Source organism: Eublepharis macularius, chromosome 7 (assembly GCF_028583425.1).
Source record: "Eublepharis macularius isolate TG4126 chromosome 7, MPM_Emac_v1.0, whole genome shotgun sequence".
NCBI lineage: Eukaryota > Metazoa > Chordata > Lepidosauria > Squamata > Eublepharidae > Eublepharis > Eublepharis macularius.
This window is the reverse complement of record NC_072796.1, coordinates 15,074,033-15,090,489: the sequence shown is the minus strand read 5'-3', so window position 1 is coordinate 15,090,489 and position 16,457 is coordinate 15,074,033.

Sequence of the window (16,457 nt, the reverse complement as noted above, 5' to 3'; positions counted from 1 at the left end):
AGACCCCAACGGCTTTGAGCAAGGCTGATGGCCCTTCCTCCTGATAACCCATTTGCCTCGCCACCATGTGAGAGAGGGCCTGATTGGAAGGGGGTAGTGTGCGGTGGCAGCCCCCATGGGATCAATGGTTCTTCGCTCCATTCAGGGGCCAAGCCGCCCAACTGAGCGAAGGCACCTAATGGCTCCCTGGTGGCCCAGGGCAGGAGACCATCCTTGGGGATGTGCTGTGAGGCTACCCAAGGTGGGGTCAGGTGAGCTGCTGCCAGTCATGGGCAAGCAAAGAGGCAGGGAGGAACTTCTTGTTTGATACAAACTTTATTGAACTGCCAACAGTGAAGAGGATGTCCAGCCACCTGTTGTCAACTTCCCTCAGCTGGGACGGGAGCTGTGCCAGCTCATGTGGGGGGCGGAGCCACAAGGGCCGTTCCTTGTGCTGCCCTCTCAGGAACAAGGTTGAGTTGCAAGCCCAGGGAATGTCTCTGTGGGCAGAGCATGGACAGCAACCGAAAGTATCACTGGGGGCTGCAACAGCCATGCTCCCTGGCCTACCTGATGAGTCGCAACCTGCCTGAAAGGGAAACAGACACGTGTAGCGAGGGCCTGGGCCTTGCGCAGGCCATGGCCAGGTCTGCTACGTCCTGAGAGGGTGTCCATGGCCGGGGGCGGTGCTGGCGGCTCTGTTGTCACAGGTGCTGCTGGCAACTAGACGAGGAATTCCCCTCTGGTGGGAAAGTGCTCCTCGCCTGCATCTGGCTGTTCTGCTCCCATGGAGGTTTTAATCTGTGGAGGGACACAGTCATGGGGTTGCATGCCCACCATCGCAAGGGAGTTATGAAAGCAAGCACCCAGTCACTCCAAGCCACAGCCACACTTTCTCCTCTGCCCGAGGAGAGAGCCCAGCTGAGGTAGTCTGAATGGAGCCTCAACATGGGCTTCTGGAAGCCCCCACCTGAAATAGCTGTGTTGAGCGTGTCCTCCAGGGTGACTGCCTCCGTGGTAGGCATGGGCCATTCCAGCTCATGAGCAGGGGCCACACCCCCCCCAGCAAGCCTCAACTGCAGAGGCTGGCGTATGGGGGGCATGGGTGAGCGGGGAGGGGAGGCCAGTGTGACTGAGCAAGCCAGAGCAGCTGCCTCCTCTGCTCCTCCTTACCTGCTCCTCTGCTCCTCCTTACCTGTGCCCTCGCCCTTTCCTGAGCCAGGACCCAGGAGAAGGGTAACCTTCAAGGGATCTCAGGTGGTTCTTGTTAGTGAGACATTCTGGATGTGGCCATCCTCCCACATGTGAGTATGAGGAAGGCCCTGGATTTTGCAATGTCTCCCCTGCACACTCTTGCTCCAGCACTGTAAGCATCCTCTCCCACCTCATGCTCTAAGTCCCCACGGCAAGGGGCTCTTGGGCAGAGCCTCTGGCCACCTCCCTACTTACATGGAGTCATGGGCGCCTTGGCCAGAGGTTATATAGGGTGCCTGAGGAGCTGTTTGAGTGCAGGGAAGGGGGCGCAACCACTGTGGGGCGCAAGCGGATTGTTCCTATGCTCCAACAAGCCGCTTGGGCAGGGCTGGACACGGGGGTGGGGGGAATCCACTTTTCCCATACAATGGGTGCTTATGGGCTACGCTGTAGTTTTTGTGACTTAATTTTCTGCCACTGTTGGGGGCTTTTGCTGTGCCCAAAATGGCTCAGGGAGCCAGCTAAGTCACACCCCACTCCCTGCTCCGCCCCTAGCCTGCTGATGCAGGGATTTATGCCCTGACTACGCCTGTGCCCAGCTGCTGTGGCTAGGCACCAGTGGAGGATCCAGAACTGTGCTGGGCTGCTGTGCCAGCATAGGGGGTGTTTAAGCTGGCATAAGTCTGAAATACACTGGTGTAACTCCTAGTCAGCTCCCAGGGCGCTTTTGATTCCCTCCCCACGTCAAGATTGCACTATAAGTACAGGAGGTGATAGGTTCAGAAAGGATTGGCTCTGTATTGGTGGAAGGGCCCAACTAGGGTTACCAGCTCCAGTTTGGGAAATTATTGGAGATTTTGTAAGTGGAGCCCGGGGAGGGTGGAGTTTGGGGAGGTGAGACACTTCAATGTGGTGTAATGTGGTGTAATGTCACAGAGTGTCCTTTTAGTAACCCTGTGGTCTCAGATTTATTACTTATATCTGAGTGAATAACAAGATCCCTTATATTTTTAGTTCTATGGACACCAACAAACAGAGGGGTTTCACAACCAGGGATATCTTCAATCTAACTCTAGTACTTCAAAATCACTCTCCTAATTGAATTAGCCAATGGAGTGTACTCAAAAGCACACCTCAAACTACTCACTGTCGAAGAACTTTGTTGTCTGAGAAGACTATGTCTATTAACATTGTCCGTGCACTTTCTAGCTTTTTCAATTATTTCTGTCAGATATCCTCTGTTTTTAAATTGGCAACTCATTTCTTGGCTTCCTTTAAGAAAATCACTATGTAGGGTTGAATTTCTTTTAAGAATTGCCCAAATGGGAGCTTGCATCTGATATAAGACAGATGAAAGAAACAGAAATGCAAATACAAATGCAAATACAAATATTAAAAACACTCCCCATGGACATACAAGAATGCATCCATATGGACACACCCCAGGAACCACGACCAGGAAGATTCTACCTACTACCCAAAATCCACAAACCAGGTAACCCAGGACGCCCAATTGTTTCAGGAAAATGCACCATCACAGTAGGAGTCTCGGGATACATGGACTCTATCCTCAGGCCCTATGCCACCAGCACACGCAGCTACTTACGGGACACCACTGACTTCCTCAGGAAAATACAGTCCATTGACAACCTACCAGATGACACCATCCTAGCAACCATGGATGTGGAGGCCCTGTACACCAATATCCCACATGCAGATGGACTGCAAGCCATATGGAATATTATCACGGACAAAACCACAGCACACCTCGCCACTGAACTTTGTCACTTCGTACTCACTCACAATTACTTCGAATTTGGTGACAACTTATATCTACAGGTTAATGGCACAGCCATGGGCACACGCATGGCACCGCAATATGCTAACATATTCATGGCGGACTTGGAGCAACGCTTCCTCAGCTCCCATCCACTGGAACCACTACTATACTTAAGATTCCTGGATGACATCTTCATCATTTGGACCCATGGGAAGGAAGCCCTTGAGAGATTTCATCAGGACTTCAATAACTTTCACCCTACTATCAACCTAAGCCTGGACCACTCTACTCAACAGGTACACTTCCTGGACACCACTGTACAACTACATAATGGACGAATAAATACCACCTTATACCGGAAACCAACAGACCGATACTCATATCTGCATGCCTCCAGCTTCCACCCTAAACATACCACTCGGTCTATTGTCTACAGCCAAGCCTTACGTTACAACCGTATCTGCTCCGATGCTCTCGACCGAGACTCACACTTAAGAGATTTACAACAAGCATTTTTTAGACTACAGTACCCACCAAATGAAGTGAAGAAACAAATCAACAGGGCCAGACTAGTACCCAGAAACAGTCTGCTCCAGGACATACCTAAAGGAACTAACAACAGAACACCACTGGTTGTCACCTATAGCTCCCAGCTCAAACCCATCCAACGTATCATCAGGGAGCTACAACCCATCCTGGAAAATGATACCTCTCTCTCAGAAGTCCTGGGTGGAAGACCTTTCCTTGCCTACAGACAGCCCCCCAATCTTAAACGACTTCTCACTTACAATCATGAATCGGCCAGCAGGGTCACCAGCACAGGTACCAGGCCCTGCAACAGACCCAGATGCCAGCTCTGCCCCTATATCTACCCAGGGAATACAATTACAGGACCCAATGGCATCAACTACACTGTCTCTGGCTCTTACAGCTGCTCATCCTCCAATCTGCTATATGCCCTCATGTGCCAACAAGGTCCTTCTGCTCTGTACATTGGACAAACCAGCCAACCTCTACGCAAAAGAATAAATGGACACAAATCTGACATTAGAAATGGAAACGTCCAAAAACCAGTGGGAGAACACTTCAATCTACCAGGACATTCCACCAAAGACTTAAAAGTCGCTGTGGTTCAACAGAAACCCTTCAAAAACAAAATCCAACGGGAGGCTGCTGAATTGGAATTCATATGCAAATTTGACTCTGTCAAGCTGGGACTGAATAGAGACTATGAATGGTTATCACATTATCACAGGTAACAGATTTCCTTTACAGAGGCGTGGTCTGGGGGAGCCCAGAGACGCCTGGTGTGGGCTTTGTTTGTCAATTATCTCAGCCTGAGTACGTGTGGGCTTTCGGGGACCACAGTTCTCTTTGTCAGATGCAGCTGGCAGGGAGAGCTGTGGTTATCGAGGGCTTATACTACATAGGAATTGTATACCTTCAAACTAACACGGCAAACTGACTCCACACCAAAAGGAGATGTTTACATTTACAAGCAAAGGAATGTTTTGATTGCCTTCACACTAATTGCATCCTGTCGTCTTGTGATATATGTCCCCTTCTTTCCCCTCCCCTCCTCTTCTGTATTTGACCAGTTCGGATCAGGCATCTGATGAAGAGAACTTGATTCTCGAAAGCTTATGCTACAATAAAATAAAATTGGTTAGTCTTAAAGGTGCTACTGGACTCTTTTTGATTTTGCTACTACAGACTAACATGGCTAACTCCTCTGGAGAAATGCAAATAAGTAGTTCTGTCTGTATCCTTCTTAAAGGGATGTACTCCAAGGGTCATATAAGCTGTAACATCCCGAAAAGCAATGGATGACCAACATACTTCCATGAAAATTTGATGTTGGCATTAACACTATTCATCCACATGCAGAATGATTCCGCTTTATTTATATCGTAAAATAAAATAAAAACATCATCTATGTATCGTTTATAAGTGATCAAGTTGTTGAAAAATGAATTTTCACTGGCATTGCAAAAACGGTCTAGTTCTAATTTGGACATGTAAAATTTGCAGTGCTTGGAGCTGTGGCCTACCCCATGGCCACTCCTTTGATCTGGAAAAAGAATTGTTGGTTAAACTTAAAATAATTTTTCTCCAAGATAATCTCTAGGAGTGACAAAAGAAGATAGGTGGGTGGGACCTTGGTACTATGAGAATTAAGTACTTGTTCAGCTACCAAAATTACCTCCTTGTGAGGGATGCTCCTATACAGGGATACCACATCCATGGTTTAAAAAATGGCCTAATCGATTAAAGGAATCCCTTCAAACTTCAAAATAAAGTGTCTTTCAAATAGCATGATGACTCCTATAAAGGGCTTTTAAAAAAGATCTAAGTACTGTGAGAGGGGTTTAAGAATGGAATTTGAACCCAAAATGATGGGGCGTCCCTTAGGGGGAAAACCTGATTTATGAATTTTTGGTAGCATATAAAAAACTGGGGTACAAGGGTTCAAATTCCTCAGTGCTTTATGAGTAGATTCACTAATAATGCCCATTAACATTCCTTCATTTGGAGTTATCCAGATAAGATTAGCAATATGCTTAGTGGGATTTTCTCTGATAGATAAGTAATTTGTTCTATCAGCTAATTGTCTTTCGACTTCCTGAATATAGTCACTCATATTCTGGATAACTATAGCGTCACCCTTACCTGCTTGCCTGAGCTCTGTCTTCTGCTAGATATTTTAAGGCAGCATGTTCATTGTAAGACATGTTATGCCACCACCCTTTGACACCTACTTCCAATTTGGCTACCTCTTTAAGAATCATTTTTTCAAAGGTATTTATGCTGACGTTGCTGACATTAGGATTTAAGGTCGATTTGGGGCACAAACTAAAAAGTTCTTTATCTAAAGGCGGACATTTGCCAAAGAAGTTTCACTTGTCTGACCAGTTTAAAAGTGTCAATCCTGGTTTGAAAGACATTGTAAGTGGGTGTTGGAACAAAACCTAATTCATTATTTAATGCCTAGTGCTCCATAGGTGTTAGAGCTGGTGATGACAGATTGACTTCTATATTCTTCTCCCACTGTGTGGGGGGCCATCTGTAAAAAACTCCCTCATCCCCTGCTCCTAGTAGTTCTTTCCCTATAATTCCTATTAAAGGTACTCTCCTCCTCCGAAGTTTCAGTCTCTTCCCCTTCAGTCGTCTCTAGCTCAGACTAAGGGCCAAGCTAGAAGTGATGAATTACACTTGAATGGCAAGTGAAGAGACTCATGTGTATACCACCCTGTTCACTTGCGCTCCACTTGCACTCCACTCAATCATGAGTGGAGTGCAAGTGGAGTGCAAGTGAACAGGGAGGAATACACGTGAGTCTGTTCACTTGTCATTCAAGCGTAATTCGCCACTTCTAGCTTGGTCCATAGACTCTACTAGAGTGGCCCAGAGGACTTTCTTTTTGGTGTTTTGAGTATAAGCCCACCAATTATACACTCTACCTGTGGAATTGTCTTTATTGTCCCAGTTTGGAGGTCTCCTAGAAATACAGATGATCTCCAGACCACAGAACTCAATTCCCCTGGAGAAAATGATTGCTTTGGCATTATACCCTTCTAAGCTCCTCCCCTCCTCGAACCCGGCCCTCTTCCAGGCTCCACCCCAAATCTCCAAGAATTCTCCAACCTGGAACTGACCCTACTCACAGTGGTGTTGAAACCAGATCCCAATGTGAGCAGGGCTAGTTGTTATTGGAACTGCAGCTTCCCTGATGTTCAATGTACTTACCTTGCATTGGAAGCTATTGATTAAGTGACATAGCCTTACTGAACACCTGGATAGTTTTCAGAGTGCCCTTCGGTGGTGTGCGATGTGATTTTATAGATTTTAGGAAGAAAATGAGGCACAGTTGCATTGCAACTTAGAGCCCATATACACATGCAGAGAATTTACATGATGCAGATTTCCTGAGATTGTATGAATTCAGACAGCAAATGACTTCACATTTTAAAGCTTTCCATAAAGGGAGGCCTGATCAGCCAACTGTTCGACTCATGTTCTATTCATTGATCAGAAGCAGGAAACTGGTTGATCAATTAGTATTTCGGAACTTTTTGAGCATCTTGAGCCTGTTTATCAGGTTACCTTTTGTATATTCAAGCAACACATTACAGTACAGTACAGTGCAATAGTTAGTATTTTATACATATGTGTTCTCCCACAGCCCATTGGGAGTCCTACTTTCCGCCCTCCCTCACAGACCTGTTGTTATTGCTTGGTAATTGTTTAAATCATAGCGCCAAAGAAACCCTGTCTGTGCTTAGAAAAATAATGTTTAGGGAGCAGGCTTGGTTAGAATCTTCCCTGATACGTTAATTTTTCCGTTGGTTTAAGAGCATTTAATGGGAAGAAACACTAAAAGATGTGCTCCTCATTTGCATTGTGAAGTGATGTAGCCTTTTCATACAATTTCTCTGCATGTGTATATTGCCTCTAAACTAGACATTTAGGTTTACATAACCGATATCAGATCCAAAGCTAACATTTAACACAAGTGGAAATGTAGTACAATTTTAGACAAAAATACTATTCAGTTGAGATCAAAGAACAATGAGATCCCAGGCTCTGGTGCTTCTGGAATGAGAATATTTTCCCATTTTTCCACAATTATGTCAATGAGCTCTTATGAAAACTGTACAAATAACAGAATGGGCATTCGTATCTTAAGTATGATGTGTATCTTTTCTATTGTCCAAAAAAGGCGATGGAAGTATGCAGTACTCGATGGGCGAGTCTTTCTTGATGGAAAGTAAGCAATTTTTGATAAATGAATAAATGCTTCTGGATATGAGCACGGCACTTCAGCACAATGAAGTGCTGCTTACCCCAAAGAACAGTGTGTGCTAGAAATCAAAGATGATGGGGCTTGATTTTCTCTCATTACATCTAATAGAACAACTTGGTTAGAGTATAGAGCATCCCGACAAGAGGAAACAAATAGTTTCTTGCTTGTTCCCTAGTGATGAAGCTGATACAAAATGTGCTCAGATACACATTACTGTGTTTGTGCAACTGAACACATTTACAATTGTGGGGAGCATTCGTTGGAAATGTTTGCAGAAGTCCAATGACATGAGGCATCTATCTAAGCCTTGATTTTAGGTTAACATTCATATATACACTATCAGGGCTTTTTTCTGGGAAAAGAGGTGGCGGAACTCAGGACTGCACAATGATGTCACTTTGGGTCAGCTGAAACAAGGGGGGAGTTTTTTAAAGTTTGAATCGCCCTTGGCGAAAATGGTCACATGGGTTGGTGGCCCCGCCCCCTGATCTCCAGACAGAGGGGAGTTTAGATAGCCTTCCGCGCTGCATGGCACAGAGGGCAATCTCAACTCCCCTCTGTCTGGAGATCAGGGGGTGGGGCCACAGGCCATGTGACCATTTTCAAGAGGTGCCGGAACTCCGTTCCACTGCGTTCCTGCTGAAAAAAAGCCCAGCACATTATACATTTCTCTATGTGTTCTGATAAAAATGGGCGTACAATTTTGCAAATACATTAATTTTAAAGTTAGTTCTGGGCAGGATCCTGACTTTTTTCTTCAGGTGTAAAACTCCACTTACAAGGAAGGAAGGAAGGAAGGAAGGAAGGAAGGAAGGAAGGAAGGAAGGAAGGAAGGAAGGAAGGAAGGAAGGAAGGAAGGAAGGAAGGAAGGAAAGCCATGTAGAGATTGCTGGACTATGGTCTTGTTCTGTAAGCACTTACCAATAAGCAGATTTCTAAAGAGGCTGTTTTTGTGATTTTCTACTGAACACAAACATGGAGAAGTAAACACTGTTTTGGTTCCTTCTGTTCCTGGCTATCTGCACTGCACATGTGGCGTGTAATAAGTACAGTCTCCAGCTGTGCAGTCTGTACCAGGAGCTCGTGACAATCAAAAGGTAGATTTTTACTAGAAGAGCTGTTCTGATGCACTTTTTAAAGTTCAATTGTGGCTCAAGAGTGCTAAATTGGTAGCCCAGTAAATTGCTAGGAAGAAACAGCGATTCTCTTCCTAAGTTTGCTTCTATTTTGACTCTTTGTAATCAGAATTGAGCCAGTACTTGTTTATTATGCTTTGCTTCAATACTCAGTTATTTTCTCCAATTCTTCATATATATTTGCCATCAGAATTGTTTCTATATTATAACATAGATGTTGTTGTTGTTATTTACTGCATTTATAGTCTACCTTTCTTGCTGAGACTCAAAACAAATAACAAAATATACAAATTCAGACAGCAAAGATGTCCAATAAACAATGTAATAGGACTAGGATTACAGAACTGGAAAACAATACAAACAAAAAAACCCTAAGACATGACAGAGCATAATGCAGAAAGTAGATTACAAAGGCAGAAAATGCAGTAAGAGGAAGGTGATACATAAAATAAGTATTGTAATAGATCACAGTTCCATCCCTTATAAATATGATTTCCTGAGCAGTCCCAGTTCTAATTCCTTGATAAAAATGCTCCCCCCCTCCCAGTTCTGAGCAACTGAGAGCCAGTTTGATGTAGTGGTTAAGACTCTAATCTGGAGAACCAGGTTTGATTCCACACTCCTCCGCTTGAAGCCAGCTGGGTGACCTTGGATCAGTCACAGCTTCTAGGAGCTCTCTCAGCAACACCCACCTCACAGGGTGATTGTTGTTGTGGGGATAATAATAGCATACTTTGTAAACTGCTCTGAGTGGGTGTTAAGTCATCCTGAAGGGTGGTATATAAATCAAGTGTTGTTGTTGTTGTTGTTGTTGTTGTTGTTGTTGTCGTTGTCGTTGTCGTTGTCATCGTCGTCGTCGTCGTCGTTATCATCATCATCTTCCTCATTTGAAGGATGGCACCTTCAGAACGTTTTGCTAAAATCAGCAAGGCTGTCTCGCTGAAAAGGAGGTCCTGCATGTATATGGGTCCCAGGTCATTAAGGGTTTTATAGGTGATAACCAGAACCTGGAATTTGTCCAATAAAGTATCTATAGAACGGGTGTAACATGCACATACTGTCTAGTTCCCAGTAGTAACTGGGCTGCAGCATTCTGTACCAAATGGAATGTCTGAGTTGTCTTCAAGGGCTGCCCCACTCAAGTGTATTGTAGTAGTCTAGTCTTGAGGTAACCATAGCATCTGGTCAGGTCATCTGAGTGCAGAAAGGGAGTTATCTTCCAAGCTAAACGAAGCTGGAAGAATGCTTTTTTTTTTTTGCAGCTGGTTTGATTTGCTTCTCCCGCCATAATGCTGGCTCCACTATAACTCTTAGGCTCTTAACTGAGTCAGCATGTTTCAGCTGGACCCCATCACACGTGGGATTCACAGTTCTTCAATATCTCAGCCTATCCAACCTCAGTCTTGACAAAATGCAGTTTCAGCTGGTTCATCCTTAGCCATTTAACCACAGCCACAAGGCTTTGGCTCAGGATCTCTACAGCATCATCAGGGAACCTGGATAAAGAAATATAGAGCTGGGTTTCATCAGCCTATTGAGAATAGTGTACTCCAGAACTATGTAAAAAATTTTCATAGGAGCTTTATATACAGATTGAACAGCATGGGAAATAAGACTGATCCTTGCAGAACCCCACAAGAGTGATGGGAACTGGTATCCAACAGCTACCCTCTGACTCCATCCCATAAGGAACAATTTAAATTAATCTGAAATACAACCCTTAACCCCTGTTTCTACCTCCAAACATTTCAGCAAGATGGCATGGTCCACAATAAGAGGTGTAGCCCTTGTCTACATTCAGGCTGACGTCACCAACCAAAGGTCAATAGCATTATCCCTCCCATAGCCCAGCCTGAAGCCAGACCAAAAGGGGTCTGGCCAAATGAGTTATCCAGGAAGGTCTGGGGCTGACATGATGGATTGAATATTTGGTTAGATTACTGTAATTTTTGTGAGCAAGAATGATGCATTAGATAATATTTATTATGCAGATTGTGGGAGAACCTGGTGTTATTGGGTTGGCCATGAAGTTTGCTGGCTCAGCCTAACCTAATTATTTTATTTTATTTATGTATTTTATACTCCACTTTTTTCACTGAGAGTCAAGGCAGATTACATAGTGTGAGATCAGTACAGTCAATATCAAAGACATTTCAATAAACTCTGCCATAGGGTATACAAAGGCAAATTTGCAAAGATGTAATGTCAGCAAAAATTCAATACAGAGTTGAAGAAATGCTGAAACAGAGCACAAGCAATTCTAAAACTGATATGAAACAAACATAGAACTACCAAATAGGATCATATTTAAAGCAATAGATAGTACATAGTAGCATATACTTGAAACAACAGATAAAGCATAAAGTAACAGTACATAGTAACACATCGTAGAGAAGCCTATGGTCCTTATCGCCTTAGCAAAGCATCTCTTTGAGACCACCTCCTTCCAGTACAGCCCTCCTCTCTGAGTAAAAAAGCCCTCTGGAATAATTCAGTTTGGCATCGTTTGAGGAAATCCAGGAGAGTGGGGCCTTTCCTGACCTCTTCAGGTAGGCTGTTCAAGAGGGCGGGGGTATACGGGCAGCTGTTGATTTTGCCCACATGCAGGGTGGCATCTGCAGGAGACCCTGTTCAGATGAGTGAAGTTGCTATTGGGCAAACATAGGGAGAGAGGGTGTCCCATAGATAGGCTGTGAAGAGCTTTGTATGTGACAGTCAATACCTTGAATAACTGATAGGTAGTCAATGGAGGGAGTGCAGAATGGAAGTAATATTCATGCTTCTACTTGCTCCCGATAATAACTGAGCTGCTGCATTCTGCACCAGTTGGAGTCTCTGAGTTGAATTAGATGGGAGACCTATGTATAGTGCATTACAATAATTAAGTCTTACAATGCAATCCTATGAAGAGTTACTCCAGTCTAAGCCCATTGAAGTCAGTGGGCTTAGACTGGAGTAACTCTCCATAGGATTGCACTGTTAATGTTCAGAAGGCATCCACATTGTAGTCAGCAATGAGGATCAGAATAATTCCTGATCATTATAATCAGAATAAAAGCCTAGGGGTTATACTGGATCCAGCATTATTACTAGAAAAACAAGTTAAGGCAGCAGCAAAAATTGCTTTCTACAACCTCACTCTAGCCTGGAAGACGGCTTCTTATCTTGACACGGCTGACCTGGCCACTTGGATCCATGCTATGGTAACATCAAGGCTTGACTATTGTAATGCTCTATACATTGGCCTCCCATTGAAGTTAACTAGGAGGCCCCAATTAGTGCAAAATGCAGCAGCTCAACTGTTATCAGGAGCAAGCAGGAGCATGAACGTCACTCCTATCCTACAGTCTCTCCACTGGCTACCCATCGTTTACCATGCTCAGTTCAAAGTATTAGTTATTACACACAAAGTTCTTCACGGCTTTAGTCCAGCATACCTATGGGACCACCTCCCTCCCTATGTTCCTCCACGGCAGCTTCACTCATCTGAGCAGGGTGTCCTGCAGGTGCCAGGCTGCACACAGGTGAAATCAGCAGCAGCCCGTACACGGGCTTTCTCTGTGGTGGCCCCTATCCTGTGGAATGACCTGCCTGAGGAAGTCAGAAGAGCCCCCACTCTCCTGGCTTTCCGTAAACGACGCAAAACCGAACTATTCAAAAAGGCCTTTTACTCAAATGGGAAGGCTGTATTGTAGGGATGGGGTCTCAGGTGCTTCACTAACAAGTTGAGGATCATAGACTTCATCACCATTTTTACCTCATATATTATCTGCTGCTTTAAATATGTACTCCTATGTACAACCATCGCTCCATGCTGTCTAATGTTAGTCCTAGAACTGATTATGTTTTGCTTCAGTATCTCTACTATGCCTTGGATTCTTGCTAATGCTATGTCTTTAAACTTGTACACGTTTACCTTATGGTATTGTATTGAAATGTACTTACTTGATACTGATTGTATTAACCTCGTACTGTGTAATCCGCCTTGAGTCTTAGTGAGAAAGGCGGACTATAAATGACGTAAATAAAATAAAAATAAATAATTCTAGTGTTGCTTTGCAAATGTCAAAACTGGCTACTATATGAATAATCATTATTTCTCTAGCTAAAAATAATTCTTTTTCTTGACCAGTGTTAGTAGTCTTTCAGTAAATATAAAATCTTCTAGACTATAAAACCTGTTCCATACATTCCCATAAATGTATGATTTATATTGTGGTTTCAGAATTTTGGTAGCCAATTTGTGGAGATACAAATCAAAAGGAGGGGCATAAATATTGGAAGGAAGGGAGATCTTAGCGAGTGTCTCAACCCTCCAAGTGCAATGAACTAGTTTAAAAAGCATTATCTAAAATTGCTGAGGGCATTTGTTAACACTGCAGGAAAGACTCTTCTTAAAGCTGATCCAGTAAACCATGTTGCACGTAAATTAAAAGGAGATTAATAATGTTTATTTATATAAGCTGTTTAGATTTCTGAACTCAGTCAAAGCCCGCTGCGGTGGCTTTCAAACTTAACAACAATAGTAAAACAATAAACAGCAGGCTGAACAATATCTTGAAAAAAAAAAACTTTGAACAGTAAAAACCAGCACCAAAGATGATACTCAAATATGAACGTCAGAGCAGAAGAATCTCCTGTCACCTAAAGAGAAGCAAGTTAGATCATTATCTCCAAATGTCCTGGAGCAGATAAATCCTTGTCCTAGATTTGTCCCTTTTTTGCAATTGAAGAATGCTGTGTTAAAACGTTGTTAGCTAGAATTGTCATTCTTCAGGATTCTGATCTTTCCCTACAGTCTTTAGAAGTCAGATCTCTAACCCGAGGAATGGATAGTCTTCTCTCTAATGTAAAAGCACATGCATAGATATAAACAGTGCAATCCTAAACAGAGTTACTCTGGTCTAAGCTCATTGAAATCAGTGGGTTTAGACTGGAGTAACTCTGTTTAGGACTACACTGTAAGGCACCATAGTGAGGTCCATTGAATTATAAGAGATTGCTGGATTATTATGTTTTCTACCATATTTTAACCTAAAGAACACCCTCTTGGTCTTAAAAGCAGTGCAGGAACACAGACAAAGTGGAGCCTCAGCATTTGTGGGGTGGGGGCTTAACAATCCATGATAACAGAAATTAAAATATAATTTTCATTGGGAAAATATTGGAGGTTAAGTTAGATGCCAGCCAAAAAGCTACTGGGAAGGGATTCTGAAATTGATCCGTCTTTCTTTCTAGTGGCCACATGCCTCATCTGCACACAGAACAGAACCTCTGCAGAAGATGTTAACTGAAGGGCAGGCTGGTATGGGAGTCACTTGAGTGAGCAACATTTTAAATCTGACCTCATGCCGTTTAAGGCTTTAAAAATAATCATCAGCACATTAAATTTTATTTTATTTGAAAATAAGAGAAAAGGGGAGGTTTAAAATAAGCCTCATATATGATAGAAATAAAAAATATGACAACAATAGTGAGAAATCTACACATAAACATCCATGAAATGTTTCCAAATATTTAAAAACAACAAGAAGTCCTTTCTTGCTGAGATCCAAGGTGGATTACATTGTGCAAGTGAACTGATAAAGAGGAATTATGCCAGATCCGCATAAATCTGTCTATAAAGCCAGATCCTGTATCCCGGATCACACACCTCTAGTGTCCAATATACCCATATTAGTACATCGTACATTATACAACATAATTTTTTGTTGAATAAGTTGCAGGCAGCTTAAAATACATATAATAATAACATTCGACGTATATACTGCCCTTTAGTACAACTGAATGCCCACTCAGAGAGTTTTACAAAGTGTGTTATTATCAGGGCTTTTTTTCTGGGAAAAGAGGTGGTGGAACTCAGTGGGTTGCCCACAGAGAAAATGGTCACATGGCTGGTGGCCCCAGCCCCTGATCTCCAGACACAGGATTGGCGCGGAGGGCAATCTCAACTCCCCTCTGTCCGGAGATCAGGGGGCGGGGCCACCAGCCATGTGACCATTTTCAAGAGGTTCCAGAACTCCATTCCACCCCGTTCCAACTGAAAAAAAGCCCTGGTTATTATTACCCCACAACAATCACCCTGTGAGGTGGGTGGGGCTGGGAGAGCTCTGAGAAGCTGTGACTGACCCAAGGTCACCCAGCTGGCTTCAAGCGGAGGAGCAGGGAATCAAACCCAGTTCTTCAGATTAGGGTCCTACCACTCTTAACCACTACACCAAACTGGCTCTCACCACTACACCAAACAGGTATGGCATTTAAGGCACTTTAAAATGTGCACAGAAGCTGTTTGAGTAAATTTTGCTGATCAGTCTTTTAAAGTAGCCTCCAGTCAGATATGTCTAAATCTCAACAACAAAATTATAGAGAGCTGTGTGAAGAGAAGTTGCAGCAGACTGCTTACACACCCTAAAAACTATTTCAAAAAGACCAGCTCCTGTTGCTGAGGGGCTTCCTTTAATACCTTCTGCCTTTTATTTTGCTGATAAGAAAGATGGGGAAAAGTTACCTAAGAGCAAAGTTATTTACATTTCATCAGCTCTGCAGGCTTGCTTCACAGGTTTGAGTTTTATGTGTAGCTACAACCTGTTCTTAAGTACACAAATCTGAAAGAATAGGGAATTGTGAAAGGCTAAGTTCCCTGCACCTTTCAAAATGTCCAAACGGGAAGTCATTTGGAATGGGTGAGATGTTCTACTCCTACTCTGAGCTTGATAACAAGTGCAGACTGTAATACTTTTTAAGATTTGAAAAGGCTTTAAGACTAATGATTGATTCTCCAGCAAAAGTCTAGATATTGGACAAATGATCCAGAAGGATTTCATGTATGATGAGGTCAAAAGCAATGAAGAAGATCAGGAAAGCTGACATCATCATATTCTTCTCTCTCCTCCTTGTGAAGTTAGTCGTCCAGGGTTGTTGAAGCAGTTTCACTCACCACTTCACCAAATCCTGTTCACTCTCCCCATCCTGTTTATATTTAATAGAAACATTATTTCTCAGCAACCATTGCATCGGCTAGCTCATCATGACCATCCTAAATGTTCAAGATATCCAGACACCTTATAACCCCTGAATCTGAACCTTTGCAGTCCCATGAACAGATAATTAGCTGCGAGACCTTTGCTAAGTTTTTCGCTGATAAAATAGCACGAATACGCTCTGATCTAGATGCTAGCTGCAATGCAGATGTAATGGAAGAAATGCTTAATACACCATCTGGCTTACATTTGGATTGCCTCGAACCAATTACAATGACAGATCTTAACAGGATCCTACCATCTATGAAAGCCGCTACTTGTGCGCTCAATCTTTGTCCATCGTGGTTGTTAAAATCAAGTAAGGACCACATAGGTGAACCGCTGAGATCTATTGTAAATCAATCACTAACTCAGAGCACCTTCCTCCAGCCTCTCAAATTAAAAAAAAACATCCCTAAACAAAACTGAAGTGGCCAATTATCGTCCAGTCTCTAATCTGCCCTTTCTGGACAAAGTGATTGAGAGAGCAGTAGCTGACCAATGCCAGATCTTCTTGGATAACTCTAGCGCTCTGGACCCTTTCC